Source organism: Rana temporaria, chromosome 8 (assembly GCF_905171775.1).
Source record: "Rana temporaria chromosome 8, aRanTem1.1, whole genome shotgun sequence".
NCBI lineage: Eukaryota > Metazoa > Chordata > Amphibia > Anura > Ranidae > Rana > Rana temporaria.
In genome coordinates this window covers 168,157,943-168,179,382 of record NC_053496.1, presented here as the reverse complement: position 1 = coordinate 168,179,382, position 21,440 = coordinate 168,157,943, and the positions used below count along the sequence as shown (strand labels likewise).

General features: G+C 46.9%; 2 protein-coding genes across 7 annotated transcripts in view; one reads left to right on the top strand and one right to left on the bottom strand.

The window, feature by feature from the left end:
- LOC120909932 (zinc finger protein 239-like) overlaps positions 1-6,374 on the bottom strand; it is a 350,937-nt gene extending 344,563 nt beyond the window's left edge. Inside the window, exons 1-2 of the mRNA XM_040321749.1 lie at positions 6,273-6,374; positions 6,092-6,152 (exon numbers count right to left, since the gene is read on the bottom strand). The gene's annotated coding sequence lies outside the window, so the exon portion shown is untranslated. The remainder of the gene's footprint in view (positions 1-6,091; positions 6,153-6,272) is intronic.
- LOC120909855 (zinc finger protein 436-like) overlaps positions 1-21,440 on the top strand; it is an 865,309-nt gene that overhangs the window by 738,859 nt on the left and 105,010 nt on the right. The gene's annotated exons all lie outside the window — the stretch shown is intronic.

Genomic DNA, 21,440 nt, shown 5'->3' with positions numbered 1-21,440 from the left:
GTTCTGCAGTGAGCTCCCTTCCTACTATACTGGGGCCCCCCAGGGTGGCAGAAAACAAGAGATATATGTCACCAGCACACCAAGAAAATATAAAGGTCCAAAGCAGTGGGAGAACTATCATTGTTGCAAAGGTTGTCTTGCCACCGGGCCCTGGTGTTCTGCCACTGTGGGGATCCCCAGCTGTCCTCTCCCTGCTATTTACAGCGCTGGTCTGGCATCTGTCTCCTTGGCAGCGGCGGCAGTCTATTAGGACCTAGTGCTGGTGACATTATGGGTGCATGCAGGGGAAGGCCCTCACTATTGAATGAATGAATGAATGAAAAACTTATATAGCGCGGCACATGCGAACTGAATCGCCTCTGGGCGCTTGTTGTTTGTGTCTCATGCCTTTCAGAAAAGCAGGGTTTTGATCTGCCCTCTGAAAGACAGGTGGTTTTGCTCCAACCGAATGCTGGTTGGTAAAGCATTCCAAAGCCTGGGGCCCTGGAAAGCAAACCTTCTTTCTCCTTTGGACTTGTATTTGGTTATAGGAACCTTGACCAGATTTTGGTCGGTGGAACGCAGAATGCGGCTGCAATTGTGCGGTTTGATCTTGTCGCATAGATATCTAGGAGCCTTCCCATGGATGCACTTATGTGTCAGGCAGAGTGCTTTAAATGCAATTCTGTCTTTCACTGGCAGCCAGTGAAGGGATCTCAGTGAAGGTGAGATTGATTCCCAAGATTTTTTCCCAGTCACCAGTCTAGCGGCCGTATTCTGTACGACTTGGAGACGAGCGATTTGGTACTTGGGTAGCCCGAGGTAAAGGGCATTTGCATAGTCCAGTCTGGAATTCACGATAGATCCCACCACGACTGCTACGTCTTCTTTGGGAATAAATGGAATCAGTCTGCGTAGTAGGCGCATCAAATGGTGCGCCCCGCTGACTACTGACCCTATTTGTGCGTCCATTGTCATGAAGGTGTCAAACGTGACTCCCAGACTTTTGACTTTGGAGCTAGGGGCGATGATTTGTCCCAGGATGGGAGATGGTGTCCAGTTTGTTGTCGGTGATTTCTTCCGACTGGCATCGAAGATAAAGAGTTCTGTTTTAGCACTATTGAGTTTGAGATAACTCTTAGTCATCCAGTTTTCTATTGAAGAGAGACAGTTCTCTAAACTTAGATGATGATCCTTTTTGTGGCAGATGCGAAAATACAACTGCGTGTCGTCTGCATAAGAGTGATAAAGTAGTTCATGGCTACTGATAATATCAAAGAGAGGACGAAGATAGATATTAAACAGCACTGGTGATAAGGGGGATCCTTGGGGGACCCCACATGTCACCGTGCGTTTTTCTGACGTGAAGGATCCCAGTTTCACTGTTTGTGATCGGTTTCCAAGAAAAGAGGAGAACCATGGTAAGGTATCTTCTGAGACTCCGGCGACTTCTGTTAGTCGTCTCAGTAACAATTTATGGTCTACTGTGTCAAAAGCTGCGCTTAGGTCCAGCAGAACCAGGAGACACGATTCTCCTTCGTCTGCGGCCTCGAGCGCATCGTCCCATATTTTCAGTAAGGCCGTTTCTGTCCCGTGTCCGGGACGGAACCCGGATTGAAATGGATCGAGTAGGTTGTGGGTGTCCAGATGCTGTTGCAGCTGATTTACCACCACTTTTTCCATTATCTTGGACAGAGCATTTAGACCTGTTATGGGACGGCGGTGAGTTGGGTCCATAGGATCCAAATTAGGTTTTTTCAAGATCGGCAAGATTGTGCCCTCTTTCAACAGGGAAGGCACTATGCCTTCCTTAAATGACTGATTTATAAGCTGCGTGATCGGAGGCGCCAGGATGTCGGCACATTCCTTCAGTAGCTTAGTGGGAATGATGTCATTTGGTGCTGTGCTGTTGCGCAGCACACCAATGAATTTTTTTGTTGTATCAATGGAGATGGGTTCCAAAGTGAACTTAGTTGATTGTAGAGGCGTTCTGTCGTTGTTTTGATTGAAGACGGGGCTGAGTGGAGTATTGTTTTGCCGAATACTTACCCGAATTTTTTCAATTTTGTTGATGAAGAAATCCGATAGTTCGTTGCAGAACTCTTGGGTGTCTGAAGTGGGGACTTCTAGACATCCAGGGTTCATGGTCTGGGTGACCATCCTGAAGAGTTCGCGTGGGCGATTCATTGCGCTGTTAATCACCCTGGAGAAGTGAAGTTTTTTGGTTTTGAAAATTTCCTTGTGGTAACGCGTTGTTACTGCTTTGTAGAAGTTGAGGTGCTCTTCTGACGGACTTCTTTTCCAGGCGGCTTCCGCCCTCCTGCGCTCTTGCTTCAATAGCGACAGCTCGTTATTGAACCAGCTGGACTTTTTTTCCCGGCTGCGGAGTTTGCGCTTTGGTGCTGCTAAGTCGGCTGACTGTAGCAGAGCTGCATTAATGGCATCCAAAGTATCTAAGGCTGCTAGCTGGGGAGGAATAGCCCCAATTCGGTTTCCCAGGGTTATAGAGAGCCGAGCCCCCAGCTGGTCACCTAGCAGCAGTAATGCTGTATAACCTTCTCTGTTGACATGCTGATCGGCATGTGATCCAGGTGATGCTCCCAGTCAGATCTAATAAACACAGTATTTATTAGCATCAAGAGTACAACCACATAAATATAATCAACCGTATGTTCCGCAGCCATGTGGGCTCTATGCCTGTAAAGTGTGGGCTTTGATCAATAAAATCACTGATATTTATGACTAGGATTTGACTAAGAGCATCACCTGGATCGCATCCCGACCAGCATGTCAGAGAAGGGTCCACTGCTGCCAAGCAACCTGCAGGGAGCTCAACTGTCTACAACCAATAGAGATGGGCTCGGGTGTGTTTGAAATCCCACATGCCCGATCACGCCAGGAAGCCGACACTCCACAGTGCTAATCAATGTATGAGCTGCCTAAGAGCTAAGACCAGCCAGACAGTTTAAATCTCAGCTGGTTCAGCAGAAACTGGCTGAGATTTGAACCATTAATGAGCAGATTCTCTTATAATTATCACTAGCGGTTGCTGTATAGTCACTGGTGATAATCACTGTTTGTCGGGAGAATATAATTGCTGGGCAGGAGGGATATTCCCCTGTCACCACTGTCTGTTGATGGGGGAATCATGCAAGTTTCTTTCCTGCAATCTGTGGATGCAGGAAAGAAATTTGCGCCGTATATTATCTGCCTAACTGAAAGTGAAAGTAAATTGTGAATGTTTTGAAAGAACAGGAGAGGGGGAGGGAGACAGATGGGGGGGGAGAGAGAAGGGATGGAGATAATGTAGTTCAGTGATTACAGTGTACTGCAGTCTGCAGTGCACACACTTAAACACGGTCCAGGGGGGGGCACATGGTGGGGCACAGCATGATGTTGGGGGGGGGGTCAGGGCCCCCTCTGGCCCCCCCCCTAGGGACGCCCCTGTGTATAATCCAGTCTGTTCGGCCGTCCATTGTAAAACAGCCCTGCCTCCTCCTCGTCTGTGATAGGCGGAACACTGATCCAGTTTCCCAGCATCGTATCAGTGTTCCTCTATTACAGATGGATGATGAGGAGGAGGCGGGACTTTCTTACAATGGACGGGAACAGACTGGATTATACAGCGGCAGACACACGCTGTTTTACTAAGGAAAAGGTACGGCTGCATATGGATTACACAGCGGCAGACACACTGTTTTACTGCTGACTGTTAGAGACTGCATATGTGGGCACAGTGAGAGACTGCATATGTGGGCACAGTGAGAGACTGCATATGTGGGCACAGTGAGAGACTGCATATGTGGGCACAGTGAGAGACTGCATATGTGGGCACAGTGAGAGACTGCATATGTGGGCACAGTGAGAGACTGCATATGTGGGCACAGTGAGAGACTGCATATGTGGGCACAGTGAGAGACTACAACTGGGCACAGTGAGAGACTGCATATGGGCACAATTAGACTGCAAATGGGCACAGTGAGAGACTGCAAATAGGCACAGTGAGAGACTGCAAATAGGCACAGTGAGAGACTGCAAATAGGCACAGTGAGAGACTGCAAATGGGCACAGGGAGAGACTGCAAATGGGCACGGTGAGAGACTGCAAATAGGCACAGTGAGAGACTGCAAATAGGCACAGTGAGAGACTGCAAATGGGCACAGTGAGAGACTCCAAATGGGCACAATTAGACTCCAAAATGGGCACAGTGAGAGACTGCAAATGGGCACAGTGAGAGACTCCAAATGGGCACAATTAGACTGCATATGGGCACAGTGAGAGACTGCATATGGGCACAGTGAGAGACTGCATATGGGCACAGTGAGGCTGCAGATGGGCATTGTTTACCCAGTAGCTGCTGCATTTTCCCCACCCTAGGCTTATACTTGAGTCAATATGTTTTCCCATTTTTTTGTGGTAAAATTAGGTGCCTTGGCTTATATTCGAGCATATATGGTATATATATATATACACACACACACAAACACATGACCATCATTCTGCAGTTTTCTCATTCAACTGTTCAAATTAGTCCCCGCCCCTGAGGATCTCCAACATCCCCACTTCACTCATTAAAGCGGAGTTCCCACAATTATTTTTTTTATTATTAAAAGCCAGCAGCTACAATTACAGCAGCTGCTGACTTTTAATATATGGACACTTACCTGTCCAGGGCGCCCGCGATGTCAGCAGCCGAAGCCGATCTGCCGCTCGTGGATCGGTAAGGGAATCAGGAAGTGAAGCATTGCGGCTTCACTTCACGGTTCCCTACTGCGCAATGCGCAAGTTGCGCTGCGCGTCTTCAGTGGTCCCCGCTGTGTGTCTCCCAGAACACAGCGGGGGTACAGAGTAGGCGCCGGAAGTGGCGTAGATCACCAAGGTGATCTATGCCAGAAAGTGGGAGCAAATACCTGTATTAAACAGGTATCTGCTCCCCCCTGAAAGGTGCCAAAGGGGACACCGGAGGGGGGGAGGGTTCCAAAAAGTGGAAGTTACATTTATGGGTGGAACTCCACTTTAACCACTTCCCGACCGCCGCATGTACATGTACATCCACAGAATGGCACGTACAGGCAAATGGGCGTACAGGTACATCCTTGCCTTGTCGGGGGTCCGATCGGGACCCCCCCCGCTACATGCGGCGGTCGGGTTCCTGTGGGGAGCGATCCGGGAAGACGGCGCTATTCGTTTATAGCCACTCCGTCGCGATCACTCCCCGGAGCTGAAGAACGGGGAGAGCCGTATGTAAACACGGCTTCCCCGTGCTTCACTGTGGCGGCTGCATCGATCGAGTGATCCTTTTTATAGAGAGACTCGATCGATGACGTCAGTCCTACAGCCACACCCCCTACAGTTGTAAACACACACTAGGTGAACCCTAACTCCTACAGCGCCACCTGTGGTTAACTCCCAAACTGCAACTGTCATTTTCACAATAAAGAATGCAATTTAAATGCATTTTTTGCTGAGAAAATGACAATGGTCCCAAAAATGTGTCAAAATTGTCCGAAGTGTCCGCCATAATGTCGCAGTCACGAAAAAAATCGCTGATCGCTGCCATTAGTAGTAAAAAAAAAAAAAATTATAAAAATGCAATAAAACTATCCCCTATTTTGTAAACGCTATAAATTTTGCGCAAACCAATCGATAAACGCTTATTGCGATTTTTTTTACCAAAAATAGGTAGAATACGTATCGGCCTAAACTGAGGAAAAAAGATATTTTATATATGTTTTTTGGGGATATTTATTACAGCAAAAAGTAAAAAATATTGCATTTTTTTCAAAATTGTCGCTCTATTTTTGTTTATAGCGCAAAAAATAAAAACCGCAGAAGTGATCAAATACCACCAAAAGAAAGCTCTATTTGCGGGGAAAAAAGGACGCCAATTTTGTTTGGGAGCCACGTCGCACGACCGCGCAATTGTCTGTTAAAGCGACACAGTGCCGAATCGCAAAACCTGGCCTGGGCATTTAGCTGCCTAAAGGTCCGGGGCTTAAGTGGTTAAAGAAAATCTCTTTAGAGAAAGCAGAATGAGGGTCACCAGTGCTGCAAATGCAAGAGAGCCAACCAAGTAGTCCAGAAGAGGGGGCTGGGCTTTCATCTTACTCACCGTTACTCTCTGTATGGACAGCTCCGCTCCTCAGTTCCCCCTCTGCGATCCCGGCATAACGCTGTAAAATAAAGAGGAGTGCATTGACATTGTGGCTCTGTATTATGACAAGACCTGGCCTCCCCCTCAGACACACTTGTGTCACCCCTGTGCATACACTGTCTATCAGGCTGGTCCTCACCCAGCACAGTCACATCAACTCTTCTCCTTCCTCCTCACCATTGTCACAGAACAGAAAAAAAAAAGCCTTTCACTTCCTGTCTATGGACAGACACTTCCGGTTTGTGCGTTCCACGGTTGCTAGGTAAGCTATAGCTGAGCTTAGGGGGGATGTCCTCCCTTAAGCACTAGAGGGGGCGAGTTTTCTAAGCACAGCATTATTTCTCTTCAGTGGCAGCCATTTTGTTGTAGCCCATCTCTCTCTCTATGTCGTTTTATTCCTGGATATTACAAACGAGCTATTAATGTGGTATCGGGTGCAGAATACAGCAGATCAAGGGCTAGATGGTTGGATAGAAACGTTTTTTTTTTAAGATTTACTCAGTTGAAGTGTTTCGGACATTTTGTTGTAGTCCTGGTGGATGTCAGATACAGAAAGCTGTTCATCTTTCACCAAAACTGTCTGTGTTTGTTGTACTGGAAGGTGAGAAGAGGAAGGTAACGCCCATTTTTTATATTCTGTGTTATTGTATAGAATTTATAGTCAGTAGTTTTAGGTGGCAGTGTCGCAGTCCAAGCGGTCACGCTTTCCAATTGCATTTCTAGGTGGGACATATTTTTTTTTTTCACAAGAAAAATGTTTATTCAAATTTTTACAATACAAGCGATGCATAAGCACAGTTAGTCACAGAGAAAGCATTACTCAGAATTTCACCAGTTAAATGTGTTGCTGGTATGAACGGAGGAGAGGCGGTGACAGGCTAGCATACACCCATACAATGAGATACCAATTTGGGAACACAAAATCACAGCAAGGTTACTTAAAGGAGGTTCCGGAGGGGGGGGGGGGGGGGGGAAGCAGGAGGAGTGTATAACAGGGGGGTGAGGAGAAGGGGGGGAGGGAAAGGGGGGGGGGGAAGGACCTCATCCGAGCAGTCAAACACACCTTGAACATACAGCATATAGCTTCTAGGAAATCATAACAGAGGGCCATTTCCATCATTGTCACCAGTAAGCTCTGTGCCCCAGGCATCTATCCACCCCGACCATATCTTATCAAATTTAGTAGGACAGTTTCGATTAGCAAAGGTGATGTTGTACAGTGGCAGCACCGAGTTCAATACCGAGCACCATGAGGACACCGTGGGAGGTGCAGCACTCTTCCAGTGGAGGAATATCTCCCTACGGGCATAAAAAGTAGCATACCCGAGGAATAATTTTGTGTATTTACCCCGCACCCCAGGGCCGAAGACATTCAGCAGCATTGATTTAGGGCTAGCTCCCAGGTCCAGAGCGGTAATTTGGTCAAGGGCGTCAGCCACTCCCGACCAATAACCTCCAAGGCGGGGGCAGGACCAGACCATGTGAAAGAAGGATGCAGCCCCTAGATTACATCTGGGGCAGGCCACCGGGACGTTAGGATTCATAATTGTCAACCGTTTCGGGGTGAAGTAGGCCCTGTGGAGGAATTTGACCTGCATAAATCGGTCTCTAGCCGAAATCATAGTTGTAACGAAGGAAGAGACACATGTCTCCCATTCGTCCTCTGACAGATCAGGAATGTCCATCTTCCATTTTTCCAAAGTTTTTTCAAGTTTCTTTGTAGGAGCTATGGACAAGCGGAGATACAAGGAGGACAGGGGCTTGTCTATGACCTTAGCGTTAGGTGGGACATATTTGCCTCTGGAAAATGTTGCCTTTGGTTTTCTGCACTAGCCACCTGTAGTACATATATATTTTTTTTTATCAGTGTTTGTTATTTAGGTGTCCATGGAGATGATCATTTGGGGATCCAGCCGAATCAATTGACCACCCCGTGTCCACATACAGCAGCCCCTGCCGACTGGCCTGCAGGGAATACGATTGGTTGGACAGGTTTGAAGGTTCACCTACTTGTCTGGTTGTCAGGCCCCTCCTCCCCTCTCCAGAGGCTCCGCCCAGAGTTCATGTCCATTTTGCACCCCAGCCCAGTGTTAATGGAGGGCCAAATATTCATCAGCTCATCTCCCATTTCCCCCCCATGATAGATTCCTTAGTCCTACTGCTCTCCACCATTCTACACCTTCTAGATTAACCGTACACGCGAGTCAAAGTCAGGAAATTGAATACGTTAACCCTCCATGTAACCCCCAATACTAACCATTTCTGTAACTACCAGCACTAATCCTCCATGTAACCCCAACACTAACCATTCATGTAACCCCCAACAGTAACCTTTCCTGTAACCCCCCCACCACCACCACTAACCCTCCCTGTAACCCCAACACTAACCCTTCATGTAACCCCCAACAGTAACCTTTCCTGTAACCCCCCCCCACCACTAACCCTCCCTGTAACCCCAACATTAACCAACCCTGTAACTCTAACACTTAGGCCCCGTATACACGAGGAGACATGTCCGATGAAAACGGACCGTTTTCATCGGACATGTCTCCTGGGAGCTTTTGGTCTGATGTGTGTACACACCATCAGACCAAAATCCCCGCGGACAGAGAACGCGGTGACGTAGAAGACACCGCCGTTCTCAAACACGGAAGTGCAATGCTTCCACGCATGCGTTGAATCAATTTGACGCATGCGCAGGATTTCGGGACGCTGGTTACACGTCATAATCAGCGGACATGTCCGATTAGGTGTACTAACCATCAGACATGTCCGACGGACATGTTTCCAGCGGACAAGTTTCTTAGCTTGCTAAGAAACTTTTGTCCGCTGGAAACCTGTCCGCTAGGCCGTACACACGGTCGGACATGTCCGCGGACCAGTTTCAGCGGACATGTTCGACCGTGTGTACGCGGCCTAACTCTTTAAAACTCACCTTAACCCTCCCTGTAACCAGAAAGCTAACCTTCCCTATAACCCTAAGGCCCCGTACACACAACCAAACATGTATGCTTAAACTGGTCCGCGGACCAGTATCAGCATACATGTTCGGTCGTGTGTAGGCGCGAGCGGGCCGAATTCCAGCAAACATTTGCCCGCCGGGCCTTTTCCCAGCAGACAAATATTCCTGGACGTGTTTTAAAACCGTCCGCTGGAATCCTGCCCGCTCGGACATGTACGGTCGTCAGTACAGACCTACCGTACATGTCCGAGCGCCCGCCGTCCCTCGCATGCGTCGAATGACTTTGACGCATGCGTGGAAGCCTTTAAATGGCAGGCCCGCCCACGTCGCCGCGTCATCGTCGCGGCGACGACGCGGACACGCCCCGCTTATTGTTTACGCGCGGACTTCTGTACGATGGTTAGTACAGCCATCGTACAGAAGCCCTCTGGCAGACATGTACGGTGAAAACGGTCCGACGGACCGGTTTCGTCGTACATGTTTGCCCGTGTGTACCGGGCCTAACACTAACCCAAATATTAACCCTCCAGAATGTAAACTTAAACCCATGACTACAAAATCACTCCTGTACCAGGATCCCATACACCAAAGAATTACCCTTCCTGCACTGAAATATACCAGTGCCAGGATCCTGGAGCTGGAATCTACTGCTTCAATCTGCTGGGATCATCTAATGGGTTTAGCCCTCTATATCTAACACAGCTGTCCCCATTGAATCCACCCTGAGAATTATTCCTTTTACCTATTTTCAAAAATTAGTAAGAAATAAAAGTTTCTTCATACACTTCTTTGTTACCTCCATCCTACCAGGCCTGTCTACCTAGCTGCCGTTCTACATCTAGCCTATAGTCTGACACCAAAGAGTCCTGAGCAAGTTGTGTCTATGTACAGCAGTGCGACCTATGACCTCCTATTGACCACAGATGAGGAGCTCATGCTGGTACCCCCTTATGATGTTTTCAGGTCTCCCTCTCTAAAGACATCCAATTTTATTTGGTATGTACACATTTGATTCTCCTTTTTTTCTTACTATTTCAGTTGACTTGTGGTGCAATCATTAAAAAAAAAAGTGGTTTATATACTAACCTTGGGGATGGAAAAGGAGCGAAGTCACATGACTGTGACCATATTAGACCTCGCCCTGGAGATCATCTACCTGCTTACAGGAGAGGTGAGGAGGATTCTGGGAGGTCACATGACATCACTCTTATCTCTATTAATAAAACACAGACCTGACCGGAGAGGTGAGGAGGATTCTGGGAGGTCACATGACATCACTCTTGTCTCTGTTAATAAATCACAGACCTGACCGGAGAGGTGAGGAGTATTCTGGGAGGTCACATGACATCACTCTTATCTCTGTTAATAAAACACAGACCTGTCCAGAGAGGTGAGGAGGATTCTGGGAGGTCACATGACATCACTCTTATCTCTATTAATAAAACACAGCTGACCGGAGAGGTGAGGAGGATTCTGGGAGGTCACATGACATCACTCTTATCTCTATTAATAAAACACAGACCTGACCGGAGAGGTGAGGAGGATTCTGGGAGGTCACATGACATCACTCTTATCTCTATTAATAAAACACAGAGCTGACCGGAGAGGTGAGGAGGATTCTGGGAGGTCACATGACATCACTCTTATCTCTATTAATAAATGACAGACCTGACCGGAGAGGTGAGGAGGATTCTGGGAGGTCACATGACATCACTCTTATCTCTATTAATAAAACACAGACCTGACCGGAGTGGTGAGGAGGATTCTGGGAGGTCACAATATCATCTACTCTACAGTATAACTGACAGCCCTGTTTTAAGTCAGCAGTTTCCTTTGACCATACATTTTTCTTTTGCTACACAGGACTACGCAGTCGTAAAAAAAACCTCTAATGATCATATGACACCCAACAGTCACACTTGTACATCCAACCAGTTCAGTAGGACCCAAAATCCCACCATGGACCCCCCAACTACCTCCCCTAAATATGACAGAAACAAAAAGAAGATCCTAGAAGTCACCCAGAAGATCATAGAGTTGCTGACAGGAGAGGTGAGCGGTGCCGGGAATTCTGGGACATTATCCAGTAACAGACAAGGGATGTGTCTGGATGGTGACGGTATCATTGTGTGTGTCAGGTTCCTATAAGGTGTCAGGATGTCACTGTCTATTTCTCCATGGAGGAGTGGGAGTATATAGAAGGACACAAGGATCTCTACAAGGACGTCATGATGGAGAAGCGGCCGCCCCTCACATCTCCGGGTAAGAGGAGACTTTCATTTCTTGTATTGAGGATCCACCTAGATATACATCCTCCGATATAAAGACATAAAAACAATGGGCCAGATTCAGATACAATGGCGTATCTGTCCGGCCCGCGTAACGTATCTCCGATACGTTACGCCACTCTAACTTTGGGCGCAAGTTCTTTATTCACAAAGAACTTGCGCCCTTAGTTACGGCGGCGTAACGTATGTGTTGCGGCGTAAGGCCGCGTAATTCAAATGGGGATGTAGGGGGCGTGTTTTATTTAAATTTTGGTTGACCCCGCGTTTTTTACGTTCTGTTTGAACGACGCATGCGCCGTCCGTAAAATCTCCCAGTGTGCATTGCTCTAAATGACGTCGCAAGGACATCATTGGTTTCGACGTGAATGTAAATTACGTCCAGCCGTATTCGCGAACAACTTATGCAAACGACGTAAAATTTCAAAACTCGGCGCGGGAACGACAGCCATACTTAACATTAGCTATGCCTCATATAGCAGGGGTAACTATACGCCGGAAAAAGCGGAACGCAAACGACGTAAAAAAAAAGCGCCGGGCGGTCGTTCGTTTCTGAATCGGCGTAAAAACTTAATTTGCATATTCGTTGCGTAAAAATACGGAAGCGCCACCTAGCGACCAGCCGGGAATTGCAGCCTAAGATCCGACGATGTAAGACACTTACACCGGTCGGATCTTAGGGATATCTATGCGTAACCTGATTCTATGAATCCGGCGCATAGATACGACCGTCGGAACTCAGAGATACGACGGCGTATTAGGAGATACGCCGTCGTATCTCTTTCTGAATCCGGCCCAATGTATTCAGTCAGTGTGTGTTTCCTACAGATGGATCCAGTGACAGAAATCCCCCAGAGAGATGTCCCCGTCCTCTGTATTCCCGGGACTTCACACAGGAAGATCAGGAGATCCCTCAGGAGGATCAGGTAGGTAGATGGACCTTTAATACTGTAAATAAATGCAACCTGTTCCCCCAGCTGTGTTGTTCTGGTAAGAAAGCCTGAGACCTTCTGCCCATCATTTGGCCAGATGATCTGTAGGTTCTTCCGAGAGACACAGTGGGCCAAATACATGAGCAGGTTAGGGAAAATTCTGGATAACCCGATCTATAAACTGTTTTCATGAAAAAGAATGTTGAAGCTTCAATAAAAGGCTGACTGCAGGTTGGTCATTTTTACAGAACAAATTGGCTTGTATTGCTTTTATGTAAATTATAACCACTTTTACGAACCTGGAACCTTACTTTTAGTTGGTGCTCTTGAAATGGTTTGTGTCTTGTCTAGGAAAATGTTATAAAAGTTGAAGCTGTTGATGAAGATGACACAATAGTGACTCACGGAGATGTTATTAATGAAGTGGATGAAGAAAGACCCATAAAGATTAAAGAGGAGGAAATTCCCATGGAGATCAGCGCAGGTGAGTAATGAACACTAAATCCAGAAAAGAGTCCCAGATAGCATAATTTTCTGTGCTGAGCTTCACAAACCAGTCCAAAGAGTTCATTTGGGGAGACCTAGCTTCCAAAAGACAACACCTGTGACTAAAATCTAATAATTCACACACATATATATTAGGGCTGTTGAAATTAACCACTTAAGCCCCGGACCTTTAGGCAGCTAAATGCCCAGGCCAGGTTTTGCGATTCGGCACTGCGTCGCTTTAACAGACAATTGCGCGGTCGTGCGACGTGGCTCCCAAACAAAATTGGCGTCCCTTTTTTCCCACAAATAGAGCTTTCTTTTGGTGGTATTTGATCACCTCTGCGGTTTTTATTTTTTTTGCGCTATAAACAAAAATAGAGCGACAATTTTGAAAAAAAATCAATATTTTTTACTTTTTGCTATAATAAATATCCCGCAAAAACATATATAAACATTTATTTTTCCTCAGTTTAGGCCGATACGTATTCTTCTACCTATTTTTGGTATAAAAAAATCGCAATAAGAGTTTATCGATTGTTTGCGCAAAATTTATAGCGTTTACAAAATAGGGGATAGTTTTATTGCATTTTTATAAATTATTTTTTTTTACTACTAATGGCGGCGATCAGCGATTTTTTCGTGACTGCGACATTATGGCGGACACTTCGGACAATTTTGACACATTTTTGGGACCATTGTCATTTTCACAGCAAAAAATGCATTTAAATTGCATTGTTTATTGTGAAAATGACAGTTGCAGTTTGGGAGTTAACCACAGGGGGCGCTGTAGGAGTTAGGGTTCATCTAGTGTGTGTTTACAACAGAAGGGGGGTGTGGCTGTAGGTCTGACGTCATTGATCGAGTCTCCCTATAAAAGGGATCACTCGATCGATGCAGCCGCCACAGTGAAGCACGGGGGAAGCCGCGTTTACATACGGCTCTCCCCGTTCTTCAGCTCCGGGGGGAGCGATCGCGACGGAGCGGCTATAAACGAATAGCCGCGCCGTCGTCCCGGATCGCTCCCCGCGGGTATCCGACCAACGCATGTAGCGGGGGGGGGGGGTCCCGATCGGACCCCCGACCCACGTCTAGGCAGGGACGTACAGGTACGCCAATGTGCCTGTACGTGCCATTCTGCCGACATACATATACATGCGGCGGTCGGGAAGTGGTTAAAAAAGTGGGTTCGATGCTAAACTTTGAATCAAGTGTAAACGAGCCCAAAGTGTGAGTAGCAAGCCAAACACTAACCAGTATGGTCCTGTTTAAGCGGCACCTAAAAATCAAAATGCTATTTACACGCTTCAAGAGTTAGCTCATTGGGCAATGCCTGGCAAGTTGCCTGATACAAATTGTGCACCCTGAAGAAGGGGCACCTAAGACTGCTGATATGTGTTGGATATTGGATATCACGATTTTCCGAAAGTAGCCGAACGTCGGTGCGCAGGCGCCGTATAGAGCCGCAACGACGTTCGGCTTCTTTCGGCTACTCGTGACGCGATGTATGCGACCGTCGGAAGCCTGTCAATCAAATAGGAACGCCCAGTCCCGCAGCCCATACCCGGAAGCGGCGGAGAAGATCTCTCTCTAAAACGGTAAGTACTGCTTCGATTTGAAAAAAAACACCCGATTCCCCTTGACAAAATGAGCATCAATCTAATGTTAAAAATTGTTTTTCGGGTGAACTCCCGCTTTAAGCAATTTAGAAGGCAAGGTTGGAATTTAAAATACGTGTGCCTACTTTTCAAAAGTGCCCATTAGATCTCTTTTACCAAATTCTACTTTATATTATCTGTTTCCTCTAGATGGACAATACCGGAGATGTGACACCCAGAAAGGTCCCGTTATCTCTGCAGACAATGGAAGAGAAGTTGATGACATCACACAACCTGTTGAAAACTGCATAACCTCGGATTTCCATCCAGCATTTTACAGAGCAAATGTGTCTTCTCACTCATCCTCGTATGGCAGACTGTTTCCTGAATACCCGTCTCCAGTCATCCATCACACACCTCGTAGAGTCCTGTACGTGGTGGGGAAGCCATATTCATGTCTGGAATGTGGCAAGCGCTTTGAACGGGAATCATCTCTCGTCCTCCACCAAAATGGCCACATTAATGATCTCAAGCCTTATTCTTGCACGGATTGCGGGAAAGGATTTGCCCACAAGTCCTATCTGGATACCCATCTGAGAATCCATACGAGAGTGAGACCCCATTCATGTTCAGAATGTGGGAAGAGTTTTGTGTACAAGTCAGAGCTTAGCAAACACCAAAGAACTCACACGGGTGAGAAGCCATACACATGCTCGGTGTGTGGGAAGTCCTACGGGTGGAAATCGGTGCTCATCAAGCACATGAGGATCCACACGGGGGAGAAGCCGTATTCATGTTCAGAGTGCGGGAAGAGCTTCACGCAGAAAGTCATCCTTGTGGAGCACCAGAGGACTCACACGGGAGAGAAGCCATTTTCCTGTGCTGAGTGCGGGAAGAGCTTCACGTGGAGGAAAGCTTTTGTCAATCACCAGAAGATGCATATACGAGAGAAGCCTGAACTTTCTCAGCCTGGAAATTCTGTGGCATAGGAACAGAGATGGCCCGGTGATTGTAACCCCCTGTTCATTATTTATTTCCTGTATTTATATAAGGGCCTTCCTGTTCCACAAGACTCTACACAGTGCGTAGAACCATTCAGGACAGTGCAGGACTCTGAAACACGTTACTACGCCTCTCTGCTTCCGGTCTCTCCTGCTCAGGGCCGTTTGAAGGAATTTGGGGGCCCCAAGCAAAATGGACATGGAGGCCCCCCTGCAAAGCCCCCCCATGTTCTTTTTACTCCCTCCCGGACCCCCTCCCTATGTTCTTTTTTACGCCCCCTCCCTACCGGGTCTGTACCACGCAGCAGGAGATTCAGTTACTTCTTCCCAGCCGGACTGAAAGGCAGTGAGCACTCAGTGTGCAGGACTGATAGGAGGAAGGAAGAGGAGCTTGGCGACGCTACAGAGAAGGGGAAGTGACGACTCGAGGCAGCAGTGCTGCAGGCTCTCTATAGAGTGCTCAGGCAGCTGCAGCATACAGGAAGCGCGGCAAGGCCCCTTCTTGGGGCCCCAGGCCAATTCAGGGGCCCCAAGCAATTGCTTGGTTTGCCTGCCTTGTAGCGACAGGCCTGCTCCTGCTGTGAAGTCACATCTAAAATGCGTTACAACACATATCTGTTTCCGGTCCTGGTCCCTCCTGCAGTGACTCCACATCTTAAATGCATTACCACGCCTCTCTGCTTCCGACCCCTCCTGTGGTGATGTCACATCTGGATATCTGGTCTAGCGTCCCTGTGCATTGCAGCCTGGTTCCCGGCGTCCTCTGTTCCATCCGACAGCTGCATCCAACCATTCACCCGGTGGACCTTTTTGGAGGAGCAGTTATTTACATTACAGAGACATGCTTTATTACTACTAGGGAAATGTGACTGGCCAATTGTCTTCTAATTAAACTGTGTTTACACTTCTGCACTTAGTCTGGTGCCCTCTGCTGTTCTATTTTATGTGAAAAATATATAAAAATATATTATTAAGTCATGTCAACTTACCGTACTTTATTCATTCACTAGAAGTAAATGAGACCATAAGCCTCCTTCGTCTTCTTGAGAATAACAAGGAAGAGAGGCTCCTCTAAGTGTAGAAATTTTTAAACTTTTAATAGTAACAGACAAATGGAAACTCACATGAGTGAAGATAAAACAAGCACATCTGTAGGTGAAGAACCTCCCAGGAGCAGGATGGGTAACCAGGTGACGGTTCCTCCACTTACACATGACCGTTATTCATGTCATGGAAAAAAGTTTTTCTCAACGTGATTCCTCTCAAGCCTGCCTTGCACACTCACGTGATAAAAAATGCTCGAGCAAAGCGCAGTGACGTACAACACGTACGACGGCACTATAAAGGGGAAGTTCCATTCGAATGGCGCCACCCATTAGGCTGCTTATGCTAATTTCCCGTCTCATAATCTGCTTCTGAGCATGCACGTTTTTTCCCCCCTCGTTAAAGCGTACACACGACCGTTTGTAGCGATGAGAAAAACGACGACATGAAAAACAATGAGAAAAAATAAAGCCGGTTCTAAATTTTGAATGCCCATTTTTCTCCTTTCCGAAAAATGCTCTGGAGTCTACACACGACCGTTTTTCACCATTTAGAAAATTGCATTTTTCTCGTCATGAAAAATGGTCGTATGTACGTGGAATTAGAGGCGCCTCTCTTCCTTGTTATTCCCATGCCGCGTACACACGACCGTTTTTCGGGTTCTAAAAAATTACGTTTTTTTTATGTCATTAAAAACGATCGTGTGTGGGCTTCAGAGCATTTTTAGGGTTCTAAAAAATGGGCAAAAAAAAAATTCGAACATGCTCTATTTTTTACAGTATATAAGAAAACAGTGCAGCGCAAGACCAAAATTAATTAATAAGTGAAAATCAATAAAGTCCAAAAGGATTGAAGATCCAATCACCAAGTGAAATTGAGCACACCAAACTTATGAGTGATCCCTCCACCAGTGAGAGATGGGTACTCTCACCTCAGCAATAGACCACTGTGTTAACAGATGGTCAGATAGGCAGGTATGTCAACAAAGCAGGCCAAGGAGCAAGATGGTAATTCAATTTCTCATATGTCAGCCATACACATGGATCCGGACATGAAAAAATAAATCACAAATCTAAGAGCTTCCGCTGGACAAGGAATATTTAATACTGTATAAAAGAGCACAAGCTACTCACATTTAGCCAAAGAACATCAGGCATTTAAAATACAACCAGGGCATCGAATCACAAGGTCGGATGGTTAGCCTCTCAAACGGCAGCGAGCGACATACAATTTCAGGCTCCTATCCCCAGGACGCGTTGCTTTGTTACAACTTCCTCAGTGCCCCGCTGAGGAAGTTGTAACAACGCAACGCGCCCAGGTGATAGGAGCCTGAAATTTTATGTCGCTCGCTGCCGTTTGAGAGCCTAACCATCCGGCCTTAGCCAAGACAACTTTTTTAAGTTATTTTGGAGTGCGGCTATCCAGTTTTCGTTTCTCCATTTGCTATAAAGCCCCTTTTGTTTTCAAAAGCCTTATGCCGCGTACACATGACCGTTTTTCATGTCATGGAAAAAAAACATTGTTTTTCTCAACGTGATTCCTCTCAAGCCTGCCTTGCATACACACGATCGTGATAAAAAATGCTCGAGCAAAGCACGGTGACGTACAACACGTATGACGGCACTATAAAGGGGAAGTTTCATTCAAATGGCGCCACCCTTTGGGCTTGATTATGCAAATTTCCCTTCTCATAACTTGCTTCTGAGCATGCGCGTTTTTTCCCCCGTCGTTAAAGCGTACACACGACCACGAGAAAAATGACTACGTGAAAAACTTCGAGAAAAAATAGAGCAGGTTCTAAATTTTTAATGCCCATTTTTCTTGTCGAGAAAAATGCTCTGGAGCCCACACACGACCATTTTTCACGACCAATATAAAAAGTCATTTTTCTCGTCATGAAAAACGGTCGTGTGTACGCATTAGACATTCCTAAAAAGCACCCCTAATAAAAAAAAATGAACCCTTCATATTTTCAATCCTGGGGATTTTTTTTTTTTTATCAGGACAAGTAGATTGTCATAAGGGACACGTTTATTGGGACCCAGATTTATTCCCTTGGACAATTCCACACCCAAGGATGACCATTCGAACATAAGCTCTGTGCATTGTTACAGATGATAGGAGGCCAGCTACAAGGGTGTGTAAAGGACCCACATTATGTAATGCTAGCTACAAAAAAAAAATTATAAGACAAATTATAGAAAATAAATTTTATTCATGTTAAATTAAATGTGGTTTGCACAGCAATTATATACCTTATATACATTTTTAACAAAAAGAGAGTTACCGTATATACTCGAGTATAAGCCGACCCAAATATAAGCCGAGGCACCTAATTTTTCCACAAAAAATGGGAAAATGTATTGACTCGAGTATAAGCCTAGGGTGTCCATCTGCATGCCTCGCTGTGTCCATGTGCATGCCTCACTGTGTCAATGCCTCACTGTGCCCATGCCTCACTGTGCCCATGCCTCACTGTGCCCATGCCTCACTGTGCCCATGACTAGACTGACGTTTAACATGGGAGTCTATGGAAGGAGTGCCAGGCTTTGAAAAATCGGTGCTCCCCAGCCGTAGGTCCCTCAGACAACAAACTTTGCACATTTGTAGACAAGGAGAATGGGGCTACATGTGTGCCAAGTTCCAGGTCCAGGGGACCTACGACCGGCCAGTACCGGGTCCCCAAATTCACCAGAGAAATTACCGTTTAACATGGGAGTCTATGGAAAGGGTCCCCGGCTTAAAAAAAAATAAAAAAATCGGCGACGACCAGATCACCGAGGTACATTGCCATCTCCACTCCCTTAGCCTGCCTTCTCCCCCCCCCCCCCTTTTCTCTCTTTTTCCTTTTCTTGTTTTTCTTCTCTTCGATTCTCAGCTACTATAGAAGTTACTAAGTGTATGAATAACCATGAAACTACTATGGCACGGTCCCATACCACTTGACTCTATTGAGATATTTCTGCTACTGGTGGAGAGTGAGGGTGTTAGTCCCTTCCCTTTCCTATGCCAGCCCAGCCTTGGACTGGCGCTAGCACTTACTGTTGAAATGTTGTACTCTTTCCTACGTTGCTACTATGTTTTGTATTGAACTTTTACAAAAAAAAAAATTGTTATTTGAAAAAAAAAAAAAAAAAATATCGGTGCTCCCCGGCTGTAGGTCCCCCGGACAACAAACTTTGCACACTTGTAGAGTACCGGGTCCCCAAAGTCCAGGAGATCAGGCGCAAAAAGGTGACTCAAGTACAAGCTGAGGGGGGCATTTTCAGCACAAAAAAAATGTGCTGAAGAACTTGGCTTATACTCGCGTATATACGGTAGGTCACCCAGTAGGGCCTCTATGTTGCATAAATTTCAATAATAATTAGAATTGTCCCGATACCGATACTAGTATCGGTATCGGGACCGAGTTCCGAGTATTTGCGGGAGTACTCGTACTCCCGCAAATACCCCCGATACCGGAATAGAATACTCCCCCCCCGCCGCCGCCAACGCATCCCGCCGCTATGCCGCATCCCCGCTGCCGCCGCCACTTGGTTAATACGGGCGGCGAACATTACAGCTTTCATTTGAATAGCTATAATGATTCGCGCCGCGTATAGACACTCCCCCTTGCTCGGGTGAACTGTCCAATCCCGAGCAAGGGGGAGTGTCTATACACGGCGCGAATCATTACAGCTATTAAAATGAAAGCTGTGATGTTCCCCGCGCGTATTAAGCAGTCGGCGGCAGCGGGGATGCGGCGGGATGCAGGTAAGGGGGACATGGCTGGATATGGGGGGGGGGGAGACATGGCTGCAAATGGGGGACATGGCTGGATATGGGGGGAGACATGGCTGGATATGGGGGGACATGGCTGGATATGGGGGGGGGACATGTCTGGATATGGGGGGGGACATGGCTGGATATGGGGGGGGACATGGCTGGATATGGGGGGGGGACATGGCTGGATATGGGGGGGGGGGGACATGGCTGGATATGGGGGGGGGACATGGCTGGATATGGGGGGGGGACATGGCTGGATATGGGGGGGGGGACATGGCTGGATATGGGGGGGGGACATGGCTGGATATGGGGGGGACATGGCTGGATATGGGGGGGGACATGGCTGGATATGGGGGGAGACATGGCTGCATTTGTGGGGGGACATGGCTGCATTTGGGGACACATTTAAAAAAAGTATCGGTATTCGGTATCGACGAGTACATGAAAAAAAGTATCGGTACTTGTACTCGGTCCTAAAAAAGTGGTATCGGGACAACCCTAATAATAATATCTGAAAGAAAAGAGGTAAGTCCACAAAGATAGACTTTTGTGTTTTTTTTCTATAAGGAATCCTGAACATGGCTGCTTTTACTCTTTGAAGCTTGATTTTTTTTCCGCACAGAAGTTTTCCCCGCTCCCTAAACACAAGACCCGCTTGTCTATAGCATGCGATGTATAGTGATAGAAGAGGCACGCTCTCCGCGAAAAACAGCTCCCGCATTCAGCACATGAAAACACCATCTCTTCGGCGGCCTTGGCTTGGTGTTTGTGAAAACTCGACTTGTCCGTAAACGCCCTACCGCATTCTGAACACGAATAGCACCGGTCTTTGGTATGTATCCTCAAGTGGGTGGTGAGGTTGGACTTCTCTGCAAAGCACCTTCCGCACTTGGAGCAGGAATATGGCCGGACGCCCGCATGGATCCTCTGGTGTTTAATAAGCCTGGACTTTCTCGTAAAACACTTCCCACATTGGTTGCATGGAAGGACCACGTTGGCGTTGTGAGCTTCTAAATGGCCAACGAGATGGGATTCTTCCGTAAAGGAGATGCCGCACTGCGGACACAAGTAAGGCTTTTCGGTGGCGTGGGTTTTCTGGTGGGTTCGTAGGTTTGACTTGTCATTGAAGAATTTCCCACAGTCCGGACAGGAGTATGGCTTCTCCCCCGTGTGAATCCTTTGATGTCTGACCAGGTTGGACCTCTTGGCGAAAGACTTTCCACAGTTTGGACAA